Source organism: Lycium ferocissimum, chromosome 11 (genome assembly GCF_029784015.1).
Source record: "Lycium ferocissimum isolate CSIRO_LF1 chromosome 11, AGI_CSIRO_Lferr_CH_V1, whole genome shotgun sequence".
Classification (NCBI taxonomy): domain Eukaryota; kingdom Viridiplantae; phylum Streptophyta; class Magnoliopsida; order Solanales; family Solanaceae; genus Lycium; species Lycium ferocissimum.
Window position 1 is genome coordinate 8,504,381 of NC_081352.1, and position 17,509 is coordinate 8,521,889.

A 17,509-nucleotide genomic window follows, 5' to 3' on the forward strand; every position below is an offset into this window, starting at 1 on the left:
TTTTTTTTTTGGAAGTTTGGAGTTGGAGTTAAAGATTTGTGTTTGGTTATAGTTTTTGCAAAGAATATTTGGTTGTTTGAAATGAAAGTGAAAAAGAGGTTTTAGGTGTTTTTCAAATTATTTGAAATTTTCATGGCCAAACACTGATTTTCAAGTTAAGTGAAAAAAAATTCAAAAAATAATGAAAAATTCTTATGGCCAAACGGGTAAGTAAGAAACTCACTTGTTTTCCAAGAAAATAATTTTCATGGAAAACATTTTTCTTATTACCAAACACACCCTGAGTGCGTATCGCCTTGCCCAATGGTTCAGAGTGACTTGGACTTAAACAGGATTGACTATCCTTTTACTCTTCCAAACTCCGTCGAACGAGAGGTTGTAGACCACATCGCATCAAAAAGAGTACAAAAAGAAGAATATGTCAACAGAGTGTTCATTGTTCATGTCAGTGATGTTCATGAAGTGAGAACTAACAACAACAACAACAAGCCAGAGTATAATCCCGCATGTAAGTGCAGGGAGGGTAGAGTGTACGCGGACCTAACCCCCACCTTGACGGTGGGGTGGTGTTTCTAAAAGACCCTCGGCTCGAGAGAGAAAAAGAGAGGAAAACGGAAAACAAGACAAAAGGTCGGATAGGGCCAAGCATGCACCGAAAACAATATGAAAACAAGGAATAAACAAAAGCGAGAAAGTCATGAAAGAACGATCAGGAAAGAAAGGAACATTAACTACTATAGATAAATAAGATAAACAAAGTACACGGCCCAACAAATATAAGCAGCAGTCAAATGCAGAAATCAAATGGCAATAAACAAATGAGCAATGAAGTGAGAACTAGAGTATCTAAATAAGAATTAAGTGATAGCTTATGGCCTTAGTCAAGGCCCATATCGTAACAGCTGTAAAAAAACTAATTATAATTAGCTGATATGTAGCATTAATTACGTAGCATAATTGTAGGTATAATTAGCTAGGATTGAGTAAATATACGTGTATAAATGTTATTCTATGGTGAATACTATTCAGAATGTGTGAAATATGTATCACTTTACAATTCTACCATGGTATCAAAAGTCTATATCTCTTCTTCTTCTTCTTCTTCTTCATTTTTCTCAATCAGTTTCCTGCCCCTGTTTCTAGACCTTGCTTTCGCGCTCTATGTTCCCTTTTTTTTTCCTGCTCTTGGTTATTATTTTCATTGATCTTGTTTCGTGATGGAATCGAAGCTTTCCTCATCGTCTAAGTTGGTGATGACCAAGCTCACCAGTAAGAACTTTGCCGGCTGGGAGTTTCACTTTAAGGTGTTTATCCAAGGGAAAGGTCTCTTTGGATTTCTCGACAGTTCTTCCAAAATGCTGACTGATGCAACAAATAAGGAGGCCTGGATTGCATCTAACACTAAGGTAATTGGATGGATGGTAAGCTCTGCGTCAGACGACATTGCTGCAGGGTTTTAAATGTATGAGAGGACGACTGAGATGTCGTCTTATGTGCATCGGCTTCATCGTCAACGAAGCCTGGCGAGAACCCTTGCATTGGAACAAAGCCTTGCTGCCTATGAGCAAGGTGACAGGGACGTTGGCAGCCACTACGCCAGATTCATGGCGTTGTGTTTGTAGCAAGATCACGCTGTCCCTTCTACTCTTTCCGCCGCGACATTGAAGGAGATACGTGGTGAACGACAGCAATCTAAGGTGGTCAGGTTTCTCATGATGTTGAGACCTGAATTCGATCATGTCCGCTCTAATATATTGAATCGAGAAGCTCTGCCAGATATAGACACATTAGTGGGCTGGCACATTTCTGAAGAAGAAATTCGGCTTTCGTCTTCTCTCTCAGTGTTGTCTGTGACTCCTCGGATGGGTACCGCTCTTCTTCTTTGGATCAAATTCCGGCTTCTTCATTCTGCGTGCACGTCTAGTAAACAAATCCACTGTTATGGGCACCATGGCTTCGACCATATTACAGCCCGGTGCCCTAAGAAACAATCAGGCCCAACATCATATTGCAACTATTGTCGTGAATTGGGCCATGTGCTAGCTGATTGTCCAATCCGGCCAGCTAGGCAATTCCGGACCCTACACAAAGCTTTGGAGATAAAGTTGGTTAAGCAACCAGTTGCTTTCCCTTCTTTTGATATGGCTTGCATGACTGAACTTGTGGAAAAAGTCATAACTCGTATCCTTTTGGCATTCGCACAAGGTAAAAATAATTTAGTTATTCCTATTAAATCTTGGCATATAGATAGAGGTGCTGGTAATCATATGACGGGTGATGCTTCACAATTATCGAATAGTTCTCCATTACAATCGCCTACTGAGATTGTTACTGCTAATGGTCATGTTTTACCTGTGTCTAGTTTTGGTTCAGTTGCTTCACTTTCAGATGTCCTCTTTGTTCCGAATTTGACAACTAATCTTGTTTCGGTTGGTCAGTTAGTAGACCAAAACTGTATTATTCTATTCTCACGGTCTGGTTGTATTTTTCAGAGTGTGACAAGGGATAGATCATAACAAGTGGATGTAAGGTGGGACGCTTATTTTTTCCTCAGATCGGTTGGTAATCAGAGGTTTACATGTTTCCTTTCGGCTTTGGTGGACGAAGTTTCTCGTTCGAATAAATTGGTTTCCCTATGGCATAATAGGTTGGGTTATCCTCATTCTCACCTCTCACAGGTTCTATGCTCAAGTCTTGTTCGTGGCTAGATACACAAGCTTTTGCTGATGTTTCTAGTTTGCTGTGTGAAAGTTGTGCCTCTTCTAAAAGTCACAAGCTATCTTTTCCTACTAGTAGTACAACATATGTTACACCTTTTGATTTAGTTCATAGCGATGTATGAGGACTTTCCCCTGTATTGTCAAGACTTGGTTGTAAGTATTTTCTTTTGCTTATTGATCACACTTCACGTTTTACATGGGTTTTATTTATTAGAAACAAGACCGAAGTTCCTATGGTTATTATGAATTTTATTTCATTTATTCATATGCAATTTGAAAAGTCACTTAGGATCTTTCAATTAGATTCGGGTGGAGAATTTACTTCCACAGTCTTGCTCAATTTCTTTAAAAATAAAGGAATTTTGGCTCAACAGTTTTGCCCGCATACACCGAAACAGAATGGGGTTATGGAACGTAAGAATACACATATTTTAGAAACAACATTAGCTCTGTTGGATACTTCTTCTTGTCCTTCTCGATTTTGGGTTGAGGCAGTTCAAACGGCGGTTTATTTGATTAATAGACAACCTTCACCTGTTACTAAGAATGTTTCTCCCTATCGACATCTATATGGTACTGATCCCGATCTTTCGAGGTTGAAGGTGTTTGGTCGTGCCTGTTATGTATTGCTATCCCTGCATGAGCGATATAAGTTATCAAATAAGGTAGTTCGGTGTGTATTTCTTTGTTATAATGCTATACAAATAGGCTATTTATGTTATGATCAAACTCGTCATTTGCGACAAGTGTCCTGCTATGTCATCTTTTTTTAAACTATTTTTCCCTTCTAGAATCTGAAGATGGTTTCTAATGAGAATACTAACGATAAGTTTGTTATTTTGCTCAGTGGACGGAGATTCTTGGTCTCTATGCTGGTCTCGACAAGCTGTCTTTGTCAAAGAAAATAATAGTAATTCATCTGGGTCACTTTCGAGCCCTAGCTCTTCACGCTCGCCCCTAATCGAACTCGTTAGAGCTAAGTTCTTCTTTCGCTAACTCTTCAACTAAAACATTGACTAGTCCCCCACCTATATAGTCTTCTCAAACCTCCACTGCTCCGGTTCACTATGGTTATTCTCCGGATCGATATGGCAAGTTTTACGCACATCCTGCTATTCAATCATCTTTAGTTTCTTCTCAGGTTCCAACTTCGTATGCTAGGGCTGACTTAGACACCAATTGGCAACAAGCCATGGCTGCCGAAATTGAAGCTTTAGAAGAGAATCACACTTGGGGTTTGATTGATAACCTCCTAGAGGCACCGTTATCGGTAGTTGATCGGTGTACTCGGGGTAAGCTTCTTGTTGATGGGAAGATTGATCGGTTTAAAGCACGGTTGGTTGCTCAAAGGTACAAGCAAGAATATGAGGAGACGTTTGCTCCGGTTGCAAAGATGACGACAATATGTATTCTGTTGGCTCTGGCTGCTGTTCGCTCTTGGCATCTTCGTCAGATGGATGTCAAGAATTCATTTCTTCATGGTGATTTAGACAAAGTTGTGTATCTCAAACCACCTCTGGGATATGCTATACCTCGTCCTGACCTTGTTTGTCATCTTCAGAAATCTCTTTATGGCCTCAAACAAGCCCCACGGGCTTGGTTTGATAAAATTCAATCTACAATGTGTTCGACTGGCTTCTCTCAGAGTTCGTCTGATCATTCACTTTTCCTTTGCTGTTTAGTTGCAGGTATTACTATACTTCTATTGTATATGGATGACATAATTATTACAAGAGATGATATTGACGGTGTTGCTCAATTGAAATCATTTGTTCATGCTTCATTTAAAATGAAGGATTTCGGTTCTCTCACATACTTTTTGGGCTTGGAGGTTGGGTATACCCCTTCTGGTATAACCTTGGGTCAACAGAAGTATGCGTCTGAGGTAGTTGCTTTTTCTGGTTTGACTGATACAAAGGTGGTTCTTATGCCAATAGAGGTTGACACCAAGTATGGTAGAGATGATGGTGAGCATTTTCCCGATCACACGCTTTATAGGAGATTGGTTGGTTCACTTGTGTATTTGACTATGACTAGGATAGATATCTCCTATGCGGTTCAGGTATTGAGTCAGTTCGTTTCATGCCCTACCCGTATACATTATTCAGCTTTGCTTCGTGTGATTCGATATGTTCGGGGAGCAGTCTCTTGTAGCTTATTCTTTCCATCAATTTCTACGTATTAGTTAAAGGGGCATTCTGACGCTAAACTGGGCTGGTTGTCCCTACTCTAGGAGATTGATTACGGGATGGTGTATGTTTCTTGGCTCCTTGCTGGTTTCTTGGAAGTGTAAGAAGCATACTCACACATCCAAGTCGAGTGCTGAAGCTGAATATCGCTCTATGTCAGTTGTTAGTTTAGAGATTGTTTGGCTTCGTCGGATTCTATCTGAATTAGGGATTCCCTTCACTGGTCCATCAGTATTGCATGCAGATAACACTAAAGTGCTAGCTGCCTACAATTTTGTTCATCATGAGAACACGAAGCATATCGATGTAGACTGACACTATATCAGGGAGATTGTTGCCGATAAGACTCTCATCATTCGGCATGTTTCTTCTCACGGTCAACTAGCTGATTTTTTCACCAAAGCCATGATGCGTTTATGACATCAATTTCTTCTTTCCCAATTGTTGCTTTGTGATACTCCGCATTAATTTAAGGGGGGACCTTAGCCTATGGGCTTAGTCAAGGCCCATATTGTAACAACTGTAATTTGCTAATTATAATTAGCTGATATGTAGCATTAATTACATAGCATATTTGTAGGTCTGATTAGCTAGGTTTGAGTAAATATACGTGTATAAATGAACTACCCATTCTGTGGTGAATAATATTCAGAAAGTGTGAAATATATATTACTTTACAATTACAATTCTATCATTAAGAATTGCAGGATAAAAAAGAAAGCTTCCGGATCTTAATACTTGTTCCTTAATTCGGATATAATGTATAAATATACCAACTTGTCCAATTATTTTGACTCATTGTTATCGTTGATAAATTACCAATCGTTACGAAATTAGGCAAAAGAAAGCTTTCAATCTGGCCTATCAGTGGCATGTGTTTGTTGTATGTCAATCATTCTTTATAATCATGAAGACATGAGCAATTAAATTGAGATTTACAAAGATCATTAGATTATATGAAACATTACCATTTTGGTAACCTAAATTCTTAGACAGGAAAAGGAAAGTTCACGTGCTATAAAGTGATGGCCATAACCAAGTTGCATGTATGAAATTATGAGATAGCTTGGAAGCAATCGCCATGCAGTGATTCACGCATTTCGCTTGTTGTAAATGAGCAGTCAAGCAGGTGAACAAAAATAGCTGGCAAGCTTGGTCCAGCAATGGATTTAGGGGTCATTTGGTAGCTGGTTAAGCTAAGTTATTCATGTATAAAATCCTGCATAAGTAATATCATGTTTGGTAGCATTCTTTTGCTAGGTATAACATTCAACGTAACACAACTAATACAATATTTGTTTTGCAATTTATAAACCCACATTACTACTATATATAAGGGAGAATCCCATTTTTTGTAGTCCTCACATGAATTTTTTATTCTTTTTTACCCCTACTTGAAATGTTTATGACTTTATAAATTGTCACACATTTTGGTAAATTTTAAGAACTTTTAGGGCTTTTTTTAAGCCAATAAAAAATATGATGTCATGGAAAATGTTATAGTGGCCCCCACAAATCATACTCATACATATTTGTTTTTTTTATGTGAAAATATTATTAAATTTGTTAAAATATATTATTGTTAAATACTTTAAAAATTTATCAAAAATGTAAATAATAGCCATTCCGTCTCAATCAAAAAATGAATTCCGGAGTATGGTAGTTAATTAATCAAAGTTTACGTGCGCACACTTTTAACATAAAATCATCTAATAAATTACTATATTAAAAGAGGAATTATAAGATCTTTATATATATATTCTAAAAATGTTTGAAAAACATTGTATTCAAAGAAATACAATTTGATCCCGATACAGTAATAATACTAGACAATTGCAAAAAGTATATTTTTTTCTTTTTTTTACTATTACAATATTTTGTAAAAAAAAGGGTAATATATTTTATATAATTTAGGAGTAATAACTTTTTCATATTAAACTTAACTGTTTTGTCCTAAATTATATAACATATTAATTATCCGGTATTTTGTTAAAAAATAAGCTAGCCAATATGAGTTCAATTCATAGAACTCAAACGAAATCAATTTAACATATAAAAAGCTCAATTTGGATCATCGGGGGCTTAATCTCAAACAATTAAATTAGAAGAGCTTTCAATTATTGATTTTTTTCCCTAAAAAAATCTAATATATGAACTAAGAAAAATGTTTTCCTTTAACATACATTTTTATACTTTGATATTTTAGAAGTCTTTTGAAAATGTAAAATTGATGTTACCAGAATAAAGAACCAAGAGCAAATTTTTTTAAAAAAATATCAACAAATCGAATTTTTAATGTCGTTTTGGGCCCAGGCTTAGCACGAGCCAAGTGACACTAGTAACTAATACATGTATACACTATGAGGGAATGTATGTATTATTTTATGCAAGATAGAAGATGGAATAACTAATCCCTGCATAAAATAATACTATATAGATTCCCTCATAACTAATTCTTGTATACTAATACAGTAATACCTGCATAACTTCAACCAGCTACCAAACGACCTCTTAAGGTATGTGTTTTGACAGTGCATGTTTTTTATAAGAGAAGGGCCAAAAATATTGTTTTACTATGAAAAAAAAGGATTATTTATGCCCTCTGTTATACTTTTTACCCATTATTTCCCCCGAAGTTACAAAACTTGTGCAAAAATACCCCTTCTCTGTTAAAACCCTCCAACATGGCAAGCACCAGTCCAAGTGACATGGGGCATTTAATTATAGGTGACTCTTAAGTCTTTTTTTTTTTTTTTTTTTTTTGTGTGTGGAGTGACTCAAGTTTTAATTATTGAGTAGAGATGATGTTTTTTTATTAGTGATTAAGGGGTTTTGACCTTGCCCAAAAGTTTTCATTTTGACGCTTTGACCCTTAAATTTATTTTTAACACTTTGCCCCCAAGTTTTATTTTTTAACACTTTGACCCAGCCAATATAAACCCTAAAATACCAAAATGGGTCCCAAAAAAAAAAAGGGCGCCAATAGCCGCACCCGTTTTTGCTCTTTTCCCTCCACTGTTCTTCTTCTTCTTCTTCTTCTTCTTCTTCTTCTTCTTTTCCATCCGCCTGTTCTCATTATTTTTCCCTCCATTCTTCTTCCTCATCTTCCATTGATGCTTCCCCTGCTTCTTCTTCATCCATTGCTGCGCCATTTTTAAGAATCTGCTCAACAAAAGAAAAAACTAAACCACCTGATTTGTAATTTTTTGGCTGGATTTCGTTCGTGTCTACCTGGGCATTACTTCATAAGTATTGCTGCTTCCCCTGCTTCTTCTTCTTCTTCCATTGGTGCAACATTTTGAAGAATTTGCTCAATAAAACAAACAAATCTAAACAATGATTTTGCAATTTTTTGGCTGGGCATTACTTTAGAAGTAATTTCCACTCATTTGGTAAGTAAAATATTGTTGTTTTGTTTCAATTATTTAGGGTTTTTGTTGTTGATTTTTCAACAATTTACAGTAGCAATTGTACTTGTTGCAACAAGTGCTAAAGTTGTTGTATAAGAGCTTCTAAATTTTTGCAACAACTGTTGTAGTTTCTGCAGAAGCTGTTGTAGTTTATGCAACAACTATTGTAGTTGTTGCCACAATTACAACAAATTATGTAGTTATTGCAACTTCTATACTAATTGTTGCTAAATACGTAGTATGAAGAAGTTGCAACAGATTTGTGAGTTGTTGCAAGTAGTGTACTACCTATGGCAACAAGTAAGATACTTATTGCAACAACTCAGCGACTCTGTTGGATTCGGCTTAGATTCCAAAACCAGCGGACCCAAAAAGCGTAGCTGACTCGGCCAGTTAGTTGGTTGGTCAACATGACAAGTGTATTACATTGCAACAAGTACTATACTTGTTGCAACAACTGTTAATACATTTGGACATCTTCCATTGTCTTTGGATGAAACATAACTCAAAAAAGCGAAGGCGACTCAACAAATTAGTTAGTTGTTGCAACAAGATAGTACTTGTTGCAACGGGTAATCCACTTTTGCAACACATTTATTCAACAACAAGTCATTAAGTTATTGCATTTTGTTACTATCTTGTCCATGACTTTGTTTTAAAAAAAAAATATATTCGGGTAGCATTAATGGGGGACTCGATAACAATAAAAGTTGATTGCCATAGCGAATGGATCGAGAAGAACAATTGATATATTTGGTGATGAAAGGGTAGTCACATGTTAGAGACGATAGCGATGAGTGTCCAAAGAGATGTTGTGTTTGATGATTTTGTGAACTTAATCATTACCTATTGTGAATTAACTCGTGAACTGAAAGATCTTGCCATTAATTACATACATAGCTCTTTTGAAAACCAGAGGGTCTTGCCTTTTAAGATAACTGATCAGGATCGTTTGCGTACTTATTTAAATGATGTAGCTAGGCCCATTTTAAGGGTATACGTGGTTGGAAGCCCGGTAGAGAATTATAAGTTAGGTCAAGACCAACAAGATGTGTTAAATGATAAATTGGATGGGGTGGATATGGATGTGGATATGGATATTCCAGATAATGGAAGTGGGGGTGAGCCGATTCCTACACCGAAGTTGCGAGCAATACACCGTGTGCTACACAATCGTCACGGTGCACCATATTCAAGATGATGAAACAGGCTTTTATAAAGGGAATGCAATTCAAGAACGAACAACTTAACTATGTTTAAACTTGCTTGCGTGAAGAAAGATTTTACACTCAAGAAGGTGATTAATTCGTGCAGTGTGTATTGTTTTAGATGTGTACATCCGGAGTTCAAGTGGTGACTGACGGCTATGAAGCTTTTAAGTTCTGATAGATTTTGTATTACAACCTATGTAAAGTATCACACATGTGGTTCTAAGCATATAACTAGCCATAATCCACACGCCACAGCGAAAGTCATTGGTGAATACTTCAAAGATAGGTTTCCCGACGGTAAAGGCCCATCTACAAAAGATATGAGCCAATCATTCCGCACAGAATTGGGTTGTAAGGTAAATTATTGGAAAGTTTGGAAGGGCATGGAGATTGCAAAGGCTTTGACAAGGAGGAAACATGAGCACGGGTATGCGGTGCTTGATGCGTACTATTATATGCCTCGTTCCGCAAATCCAGGAAATAAGACGGCATTGAAGGTTGATGCTAATGGGAAGTTCAAGTACTTTTTTGTAGCCTACAAGGCTTGGATGCTTGGTTTTGCGCAAATGAGAAAAATCATAGCTGTCGATGGGACATTCTTGAAGAGCAAGTATGAAGGAGTGTTGTTGTCAGCTGTGGCGTAAGATGCGGAGAATCATGTTTTTCCCGTGGCATTTTGTGTAGTGGAGAAGGAGTGTGATGCCTCATACAAATATTTTTTTGAACAAATGAGAAGCTTTGTAGATGACACCACAGAGTTGTGCTAATTTCTGATAGGCATCCAAGTATCAAAAAGGCAGTTTCAATTGTCTTCCCTTTATCTCATTGTGGTTGTTGCATGAAGTACCTTGGGGAAAATCTCCGAACCACCTTTCACAATACGAAGGTCGTATCTCAGTTTTATAAAGCAAAAAAATCGTACAATATAGATGAGTTCAATGACCATTTCAATCAAATCAGAGATACGGTCCCTGGGGCCACCGAACATCTTAAACGTGTTGGATTCCACAGATGGAGCAGTGTATTCTTCCCCGGAAATAGGTATTTATACATTACTTTTTCTAACAAATAACACATCTATTGGAACAATTACCTCACTTGTTGCAACAGGTAAGTTAGTTGTTCCAACAACTCAATTAGTTGTTGTATTTTGTTTTGACAAATACAATAACTGAAGCTGTTTCCAACAAGTAACACATCTGTTGGAATAACTATCTCACTTGTTGCAACATGTAAGTTAGTTGTTCCAACAACTCACTTAGTTGTTGCATTTTTTTTTATGACAGATACAATAACTGATGTTGTTTCCAACAAGTAACACATCTGTTGGAACAATTATCTCACTTGTTGCAACAGGTTAGTTAGTTGTTCCAACAACTCAATTAGTTGTTGCATTTTGTTATGACACAGAGACAATAACTGAAGTTGTTTCCAACAAGTAACAAATATATTGGAACAACTACCTCACTTGTTGCAACAGGTAAGTTAGTTGTTCCAACAACTCAATTAGTTGTTGCATTTTGTTATGACACAGAGATAATAATTGAAGCTCTTTCCAACAAGTAACACATCTGTTGGAAAAACTACCTCACTTGTTACAACAGGTAAGTTAGTTGTTCCAACAACTCACTTAGTTGTTGCATTTTGTTATGACACAAAGACAATAATGGCGAAGCTCTTTCCAACAAGTAACACATCTCTTGGAACAACTAAATCACTTGTTCTAACATGTCACTTAGTTGTTGTAACATATTTAAGCAGCTGTTTGATATTTTCCAACAACTATAATCGTTTGTATGTTAATGAAATACGTTATTGTTTATTTTCACAGGTATAACCTTATGACGTCAAACATTGCTGAGTCGATGAACTCAATGTTCAATGTTGAAAGAGAATTTCCCATTACTGCTTTATTTGATGCCATAAACAGGAGGTTTGCAGAAAAATTTCATAAGAGGCGTATGGAGTTCATCGACTCACCAAACATCTGTGTTCCTTTAGTGGAATTTTTTTTAAAAAAAATTGTCAACTTAGGGAACAAGTTATTGGCCCATCAAATAGCCAACTACAAGTTCAGCTTCATCGGTCACGGTGTAGTTGCGACAGTCGATCTTGTACTTGTAGAGTTTTTGACCTAGACAAAATACTTTATCCACATGCAATGGCAGCGCTTCGTGTCCAATATGGTGACAACTTTGGAAGGTGGATTTATGACTACTCATCTCCATATTATAAGGTGGAGAATTACATAATTGCATATTGTGAGGAAATTTGTCCTGTGCCTTCTGAAGAATCTTGGGAAGTTCCTTTGGAGATTTTAGAGAGCGAGATACCTCCTCCATATGTTGATCCAAGCAAAACCCGAAAAGACTGACAAAGAAGAGGCGTGGAATCGGGAATCATTTCCGAGGAAAAACAAATGCTCCTTACGCAAAATAGTCGGCACAAAAAAAAAAAAAACATGTCCAAGCCTAAATGCTCCATAGTTGTAAATTGCATTATGTTTTAATAATAGTTATCTGTTGGAACTTTATGACATTTTAATGTTATTGTTTCTTAGCATGGTAATTTATGTTGATCTTGTTCAAATCACAAATGTGTGTATTCTTTGTTAATAAATTGTTGAACAGTTTCCAAAGAAGTAATGAATCTGTTGTAATGGCTCACTAACTTGTTCGGTTTTATCCAACAAGTAATAGGACTTGCTGGAGCAAGTAGTAACTTGTTGCATATTTTGCAACAACTGACAGGCCTTGTTGTAGCAACTAGTTAGTTGTTGAACATATTACAAAAAAAAAGGGCAAGTTTTTAAGAAGTATCAAATCTGTTGCAGCAACTAAGTTACATGTTGGGGTTTTTTCAACTAAGTTATGTGTTACAACTTGTGTTTTATCCAACAAGAGTAAGGATTTGTTCAACAACTTACTCATTTGCTGCAACAGATACTACTTGGTTCACCTATATTTAGTGATCAACTTCTTGATTCACCCATATTTAGTGATAAACAAAGAAAATTAACAATATTTAGTGATCAATGTATAATACTTAATCAATTTGATGTATTTTGAGTCAACAAAGAGGATCTCCTAAGTCAGCATGCACTAAATCGAGTGATCATTAGAGTGAATTGATGTGAACTACTTGATTCACCCATATTTAGTGATAAACAAAGGAAATCAACGATATTTAGTGATCAATGTATAATACTTAATCAATTTGATATATTTTGAGTCAGCAAAGAGGATCTCCTAAGTCGGCATGCAATAAATCGAGTGATCATTAGAGTGAATTGATGTGAACTACTTGATTCACACATATTTAGTGATAAACAAAAGAAATCAACGATATTTAGTGTTAAGCAATGGAAATCAACCATATTTATTAATAAACAATGGAATACTTAAGTCACAATACAAGTACATTGTTGCAACAACTAAGTAAATTGTTGCAACAGAAGATCCATATGTTCCAACAGATTCATTACTTGTTGCAACATCTTCAGCAGCTACTGGATTATTTGCAACAGCAGATCCATATGTTCCAACAAATTCCTTACTTGTTGCAACATCTTCAGCAGCTGTTGGATTATTTGCAACAGAAGATCCATATGTTCCAACAGATTTCTTACTTGTTGCAACATCTTCAGCAGCTGTTGGATTATTTGCAATAGAAGATCCATATGTTCCAACAGATTTCTTACTTGTTGCAACATCTTCGAATGATTGTTGGATTATTTGCAACAGAAGATCCATATGTTCCAACAGATTTCTTACTTGTTGCAACATCTTCAGCAGTTGTTGGATTATTTGCAACAAAAGATCCATATGTTCCAACAGATTTCTTACTTGTTGCAACATCTTCAGCAGCTGCTGGATTATTTGCAACAGATGATCCATATCTTGCTGCAACAACTTAGTAACTTTTTTCACATCTGTTGCAACATTTGCACTAGTTGTTTTATTTTTACCAACAATTTAGGTATTTGTTCCAACATATCTGTGACTTGCGTAAAACTACTGAAACAATATATAAGGGTACTAAGCATAGAATATATATTTAACAAATTTACATAATGTGTTCATCCACCATAATTCAAATGCAAGAAAAATATAAGAGAAATTGTTTAATGCAAACATAGTTTAAGAGAAATTGTTTGTCCCTACATTAGGGCTCCAACACCTTATCAATAATTCCACAAGCCCACCTCCATTGCATCCTCTCCACAAAAGATTGTCACTCAATAAGGTATCGGGCTTGGTCATATTCGTGTGGGTAAGCAAAGCTTCAACAAAAGCAAGTGACCAGGAAGCACAAGCCTTATTGGTCTCATTGCGGGGGATATCCTTCTTCCGATCAAATTTCCATGACTCATTCAACAACTTTTCAAGCAAGTGTGAGAACATGCCACTCTGCTTTAGTGACTTGGGGTAACTTGGGGAACAAATCCAATAAAGGCTGCATGTGGCAGAAGAAAGCACTATCTTCATTACATGGGATGTTGCAATCATAAGCATTTATGATACCCTCCTCAATGATGATCTGAATAGTGACAAAATGGTTGTCATTAATATTTATGACAGCTATGATCTTTTTTGCACCAATCCACTCGCAGCCACCTGGGTAGGGTACACTAACTTTGGGAAAAGCGAGACCATCATCGTCCCACCTAAAGAGAGCAAGTCTTTACACATAGGGCACGGCACCCACATGTGTAGACTCATCGGCCAACCCTAAGTACCTGTTGCGAATGTGATGGTAGAAGTTGAGGTCCATGATTCTATCAGAGGAATCATAGTGCTCAGGGAAATTGAGCTGCCTCATACGCATCAGCAACAAGATTTCATCTACATACTTTGACTTAAAAGTATGAAAACAGTCCAATACTAACTTCAACAGTAGTTAGAGTTGTTGGAACAACTAGTGAACTTGCTCGCAACAAGTTTGTAACTTGTTGTAACAACTAGTTAACTTGCCGCAACAAGTTCATATATATATATATATATATGCAACAAGTTCATATATATATATATATATATATATATATATATATATATATATATATATATATATATATATATATATATATATATATATATATATATTGAAAATTACCCAATCCTCCCACTATACGTGCATGTCTGTCATAATCTTGAAGTCTTCGGCCCCAAATTCATGCATTGAGTATATTGCTCTCCCACTCCTTTTGGATTTGATCAAGGTTTCAAGCTTTTTCTTTTTTGGGGGATTACACGCTTGAAAATATCAACTTCTTTTATCACTTGTGGCACAACTTCAACAGGAGGAGTAGCAATAGACTTATGTGGAGTACTTGTTTTTCTTGCTCTACAATCAGCAAGCTCCTTGGAAATTATTTTTGCCCTCTTACGAATCCCAATAGGAGTATAGGATGAGCTGAGCTTTTTGGATGGTTGGACACCCCTCTTGGACATCAAACTCTTTATAGCAGAATTTGTATCTTTTTTGTGCCTGAAACAACTCTTCAACCTTGTTTATCAAACCCTCCATTTTCGATCCGTGCATCGCATTCACAAGCACAAGAATACACCTTGGAGGAACTGCGCACTAACCGAATATCTACCCAACCTATAAGGGATATCTGTGGTCTGCCCACCACCACCACTTTTGGGGAGTATATCCACCAACTCCATCACCACCATCATCATTATCTATTCCTTTATCAGCAAAACCTTCCACTGCTTGTCTTGCAACATCAACAACAGTATTAATATCAACACCATCACCATCAACAACAAAGATTACCAACACCAAAAGACCAACATTAATATCAACATCACCATCACCTTCACCACCACCACCATCAACAACACCAGCCCTTATGATGGTTGTGGCTCCAGTTAATTCTTTTTTTATTTGATCAATGAATTCATCAGGCACAGATTCTCCAAGCCCTAAACTAATAAGACATGGCACCTGCACCTCTCATTTTGTCGGGATAAGCCTTGGGTGCACAACCTACAACAAACAAATAGATATATTCAACCAACAAGTGTGTAATCTGCTGGAACAACCCCCACATATGTTCCAACAACCTCCTAGGTTGTTGCAAAGATATTCTTTAGTCATTGGAAAAACCAAAACAGCTTGTTGCGGCCTTCCTCTCGCAATCGTTTCCGATTCCAACAGATTGTGAATCATTTGCAATAGCTGAGTAAGTTGTTCCAACATCTTAGGAGTTGTTGCAACATATTCACTATATGTTGGAAAATATCGAGAAACGATTCTTTGCAACTTCCTCAAAGAATCGTTTTGATTTTTCCAACATATTCTAAGTTGGTTGCAGCAGATAAATGTATTTGTTGCAACAAGTAGTTACTTGTTATAAAATTATTCAGGGATATTTTTCAACAGATTCTGACTTACTACTTCCTTGGGGGGCTAAAAGGATCAAGATTCATTTTTTTGTCGCTGTTTTTGGCAGTCAACCATCTGAGGATCCTTGGAAAACAAACTCCTTCCGAGTAGTCCCTAACTTGACTCCGCAGGTGAGGAATGGCTTCAAATGCCCAAGCCTAGAAAAATTATGCCACCAAAAATCAAAATAATCAATGAAGGAAAATAATTAAAAAGATAAAACGTTGAAGAAAGAAAGTTTACCATGAAGGCCCAAGGGAAGCCATAGATGTTGGAAGTCTTCACATTAGGGTTCAAAGCTTTGGACAAATATTCAACAGTCAACTTAAAACTTTTATGATCTGTCACGACCCAAACCCATAGACCGTGACAAGTGCCCAATCACTGCTGACCAAGCACCCCCAAACTCGTACTTGTCATATGTTGAATAACCTGGTGGCCCATTTCTAACTCGTATCTGAGCGATAGCATCTGCTGCAAAACTTATGCAATGAACTCTGTCTCGAAAAACTCATAATTTATACACGTGGATATGTATATATATATATATATATATATATATATATATATACATACGTGCAACGGATGACAACACAGTCCGACATGGCCACTACATGCGTTGTACGGAAAATAAGAGACCACAAAGCTACATGATATTCCCATTATATACAACTGTCTACAGACCTCTATGGAGTATAGCTGTAGAAAGACAGGACAAGGCCCTGTCATACCCACATTTGTACACATCATAAATGGCATACCAAAAGCTGCAGCTCCGGATCAAGTGGAGCGCACTGACTGCGACTGGGGAGATCCTGCTGGTCTGGCTCATCCGAATGACTACCTGAACCTGCGAGCATGAACGTAACGTCCACAAGAAGGGACGTCAGTATGAATAATGTACTGAGTATGTAAGGCATGAATAGTAACATAGTAAGAGATACCGAACATGGAAAATAACATAATGAAAGTATGAAGATAAAGTAATATAAAAGAGATCAACCTGTGCCTCTGAATTCCTTTTTAAGGCGGATGTCGTGCATGCTTAGCTTTTAAAAAAAGACTTTTCCATATATACATATATAATATCTTGTCCGGCCATTAAGGTGCAGTAATATATATAGTATCTTGTCCGGCCATTAAGGCGCTGTCTTGTCCGTATATATATATATTATATATATATATATAGTATATAGCTTGTCCGACCATTAAGGCGCGGTGAAATATATATAGTATCTTGTCCGGCCATTAAGGTGCGGTGAAATATATATAGTATCTAAATACACATATATAAATACATATAACATGCACGAGAGCCGAATCAAATGTTACTTCTCTATCGGAGTGACGTAAGGTCGGTAACCTCCGATTTATATTATGGAACAATCATTATCGCTATATCTCACCTTAAAGGAACAAGTAACATAAGGTGAGACCAACAACAATGAATAAAATCAAGAAGGTCATCAAATAAACTCAATAATCTCATAATAACATTGAAATCATAAACTTGGAACATTTAAACATAAAATCATCATTTTCATTGTAATCATCATAGAATCATTCTCATCTTTAACATCATGAGA